We start from the raw sequence: 5,000 nt of genomic DNA on the forward strand, positions 1-5,000 counted from the left end.
GACAGGGAAGTACTTGGACGTCCTCTAGTCTGTCATTGGTTGGAGACAGGGAAGTACTTGGACGTCCTCTAGTCTGTCATTGGTTGGAGACAGGGAAGTACTTGGATGTCCTCTACTCTGTCATTGGTTGGAGACAGGGAAGTACTTGGATGTCCTCTACTCTGTCATTGGTTGGAGACAGGGAAGTACTTGGACGTCCTCTAGTCTGTCATTGGTTGGAGACAGGGAAATACTTGGATGTCCTCTAGTCTGTCATTGGTTGGAGACAGGGAAGTACTTGGATGTCCTCTACTCTGTCATTGGTTGGACACAGGGAAGTACTTGGACGTCCTCTAGTCTGTCATTGGTTGGAGACAGGGAAGTACTTGGATGTCCTCTAGTCTGTCATTGGTTGGAGACAGGGAAGTACTTGGATGTCCTCTAGTCTGTCATTGGTTGGAGACAGGGAAGTACTTGGATGTCCTCTAGTCTGCCATTGGTTGGAGACAGGGAAGTACTTGGATGTCCTCTAGTCTGTCATTGGTTGGAGACAGGGGGAAGTACTTGGACGTCCTCTAGTCTGTCATTGGTTGGAGACAGGGAAAAATGGCTAGTTGTGGGAACTGTTGAGCAAGTGCTTTATGAGAGCGTTTGTGATCGATCGAGGGTTAGAGTGTGAGTTAAGGTGAGGAGTGAGAGTCATACAAGACAAAGGGTTAGTGTGTGAAATCATATCTGTGCTTCTGTCCTCTGCTGCATGGCTGTAGAATGATGACCAGGCAGGGGCAGCGGGGACATGGGCTAGTGGTCTGGAGCGACCCATTGATCGGGGATGGGGGTGACTGGGTTATCCTATTGATTTGGGGAAGGGGGGGGGTCTGGCAAGGGGCCATCGCTCAGGTTGACTTATTACCAGGGACCAGGTCACTATGTTGGGTACTGAGAGGAAGAAAAAAAAACACGAGAGAGAGAGAGACAGTGAAAGAGAGTTAGATAGATATAAAGAGATAGAGAGAGTCAAAAAGAGAGAGAGATAGATAGAAAGATAGAGAGAGATCGAAAGATAGAAAGAGATAGAGAGAGAGATCGAAAGATAGAAAGAGATAGAGAGTCAAAAAGAGAAAGAGAGAGAGAGAGAGATCGAAAGAGATAGAGAGAGATCGAAAGATCGAAAGAGAGAGAGAGAGAGAGACTAAAAGAGAAAGAGAGCAAACAAACAAACCAAACAAACCCCCCAAAAACAACAACATTAAAAGGTGTCCCTCCGTTCCGTTGTGTGTAATCAATGCTTGGCTCAGCAGCAGAGGGGGAAGAAGGGGGGGTTCAGAGAGGAAGAGGCGGACGAGCTATAACACCCTGTTCCATGCCCCATAATTGAGATGTAAGATGTAGTCAGACACTTGTGATGATTAGCTGGCTCGCGGAGTTAGCCAGCACTAAGTGACAGAATAAGAGGACCTGCGTAATCAGAAGTTAGAGACGCTAATATGGATTTATTCTTCTGTTCTCTCTCTCCTTCCGTTTGACTCTTTCCTCAACAAAGCGAAAGCTATTAAGGGGAGTATTGACCGGGACAGAAGCGGTTTAAATAGGAATATTGACATCTACCATGCAGCTTTTTTTTTTCTGCTGAACAATGTGGTTTTGATCAGTGGTCGGGGTATTCTGATATCCATACATCGACTGCTGCCAGCTTTTCAGGCCCTGGTACACGTACACGCACGTAGGAATGTATACACACACACACACGCGCACACACAAATACACACAAAACCTGGGCCAAGTTAAAGAGCTCTGATGCTTTGAAGCCTGTGATGAGGAAATCCAATTATATCCAGTGATTACAGTAACTCTCTCTCTCTCCATGGAGATCCACATTAACCTCCAGCTAGATGATACTTCTGGGGCTGCGGAGGTGTGTGTGGGTGTGTGTGCGTGTGTGTGTGTGTGTGTGTATGTGTGTGTGTGTGTATGTGTGTCTGTGTGTGTTTGCATGAGTGTGTGTGTGAGTATGCATTTAGATTTTTGCCATTTAGCAAACACACTTTCATCCAAAGCAACAACACAATGTGTCTAAAGTAAGTGAATCGTCTCACCATCTATCATTATAACAAAACAGATCTATGCTAGGACCAGGGGCAGTCACAATGGGAAAAGAAGGATTTATTTTCATTTTTCATTAGAGGAACTGTACAGGGGGGTAGTGGGGGGCTGAAGAGGTTGCTCACCTTGAACAGATGATGAATGTTTTAGTGGTGGAAGAGAAATATAGAAATGGGTGCTGGCACACACTGAAAGAAAAAAGATCAGTTATTATGGAAAAATAACTTGTTGGCGAAAGTGATGCCTGTTATGTGTTAAGCCATTTTCTAGACACGCTTATTATTCTAACAACACTCTCTCCCTCAGTCACCCAATCTGACCCCCCCAACCACACGCGCACACACTCACACACACACACACTCCACCAAACCTGGAGCTGCTCTGCACCATTAGGAGTACAAAGAGAGGTCCCTGGCCCCACAAGCCCTGACACAATCAGTGTCACCTGCCCCCCCCCTGCCCCCCCCTCCCCCCAGAGTGTGTGTTTGTCCGTTCTTATCACTGGAGCCTCATCAATCACTAGCACAGCCTTCCACAGCCTTCCACCTAGACTGGATATAGTGGCAGTGGACGAGAACTACATTCTTGTTTTTGTTTTTGTTTTTCACGAAAATGGCCCATTGAGAAAAACTGAAACTTACCTACTAGCCATCTAGCCAAGTTTAACTTTACTGGTTCACAGAAACCAAGCTCTGGAAGACCTCCTTTGGCTAATAGTAACAAGAACTGAACCAAACGTGTTCCCATGTCTTTCCAACAACAGCAAACTAGTTGTCGCACACAAACATAAAATAATACGTTTAACAGCCAGTGTCCAAAATCCAATCCAATCCAATATAATAAAAAAAATACAAGCTTTTCGTCCTACAGACCTTTCTCTTCCTCCACTCACTCAGTCTCCACACTCTGACTTACTCCACATGTGTGTGTCTGTGTGTGTCCTGGCGTATGCTTTAACATAAACGGTGGCTCCTCTTCCTAAAGTAACAACAATAATTATGTATGTATACTCTCTCTCTCTCTCTATCTCTCTGGTGCCTGTGTTCTCAGCAGACACGCTGCTCCCTTACTTCTATGAGAAGGGGGGGGGGGGGAGTGGAGACCATTCAAGCTGTCCGTTCAAGTAGCGAGAGTCTTAATGGTTAGACTTCACTTCTCTCTTCACTTCTCCTCTTCCTCAGGCTAACTGTCATGGTAAAAGAGTCTCTCCTGCACCTCACTGACACAGCATGTTGATCCTGTTTCAAGCAGACATACTGTTCTGCTGCTGCGTCCAGACAGAGCCAAGGTTGAGGTGGAACCCTGCGGAGGATGAGAGCAACATGAGGAGAACAACATGTTTATTTTGTGCAAGAACACAAACCCTATTCACTTCATCTACTGGGACAAATTGAGCCAGAACATCAGCGATGTACCCTAAGTCTATCTAGCCTTTTATTGGATAATTTTTTGTTTTAAAAAATAAAATAAAGCTAATTACCCCTATCTAGAGGATTAGAGGAAGGCTCATACTGAGAAAAAAAACTAAAATAGCCAAGTCAATTTGACCATACATATGAGTTTATGTCCACCTACAATACATCTCCCCATTCCTCCTGGCCCCTCTCCACACCTCCACCTCCCACCTCCCCCTCCTCAGCCCCCCCCAGGCCTCGTCTCAGAGCCTCAGAGTCATGCCGTGCCATGCCAGCGGTCGGATCGATGAGACTGCATGCCGTACCGATCAATCTGGATTAGGACCCTGCTAGGAGGCATGATTTCCCCCCCCCCCCCCCCCCCCCCCCAGCAGATACCTGTAGAGCTCCTTCTAAACCAAAGAACCCAAAATACATGTATTTGTGTTGAATGAAAATAGTTGACATGGTAAAAAAATGATGTGAAATGTGTGTTGTGGTGTAAGACGTTTAGACTAGGGAGCTTTACGTGTCCAAACACGGAGGTATGCATGTAATACTAATGTAGATAGATAGATAGATAGATAGATGTAGTAGGATTCTTGTCTGGTATCAAAACATTGCAGAACATCACTGGAGAGGTGATTCTATGTATCAAACAAAATGTAAAAAAATTATTTTAAAAAATCAGGAAAAAAGATATTTAGAATGAAATGGGGGAATGCAACACCCTTCCTGATCTTTGACCAATCCAGAGATTTGGGGGTCAGAAATGTGACGCAAGCCTCCCCCTCCCCCTCCCCCCCCCCCCCTCTAATCAAATACTATTTTATAAAGAGAGTTGACACGAGACACTCCCCCAGAGACCAGCAGACCCCGCACGTCACCTGGGAAGCTAAAAGGATCTCCACCAGATTGATCCGTCGGATGTAAACAAAGGACAGCTGTTGGCCCCCAGACTCAGCTGCCTGGGAGTCGTCAATGACTGCTAGCAACAAGCTAGCAACACGCTAGCTCCCTGCTGTGAGATTCAACGACTAAATCATCCCACCAAAAACATTCCACAACTAGTGACACAAAGGTGACCGTACGATATTGATATTACAATATTGCCACCTCGTTACTTTAGCCGTGTTTTATATATTCATGCTTAGTTAGGGACGAACATGTGTTTTTGCATTGATTCCGGTGCTTGTGTCTTTGTGTTTGACGATTGCATCCACGAAAATATTAGATGTCGCCGCCTTCAGAATATTGAGACTAGACATCGACCTTCATGTAGTTGGTTTATGTAGAGTCAAGATAAGAGGAGATCAGAGGTTAACTTGAATTCAAGTCAACAAAGCTACAAAAAGTCATACGGACAGCTGAGCGGACCATCGGCTGCCCCCTGCCTCCCATCACAGACCTCCATAGCTCCAGATCACTGAAGAAAGCACGCAAGATTGTGGCTGACCCCTCACATCCAGCTCACAGCTTGTTTGAATTACTCCCTTCTGGAGTAGCGGTACAGGGGCCACCAGG

General features: G+C 45.7%; 1 protein-coding gene across 1 annotated transcript in view; it reads right to left on the reverse strand.

Moving 5' to 3' along the window:
• The window catches only part of LOC308153939 (teneurin-2-like), a gene marked incomplete at both ends in the record, with an annotated part of 224,056 nt that overhangs the window by 183,405 nt on the left and 35,651 nt on the right, over positions 1 to 5,000 (reverse strand).

Source organism: Nansenia antarctica (assembly GCF_963989245.1).
Source record: "Nansenia antarctica genome assembly, chromosome: 3".
Taxonomy (NCBI): Eukaryota; Metazoa; Chordata; class Actinopteri; order Argentiniformes; family Microstomatidae; genus Nansenia; species Nansenia antarctica.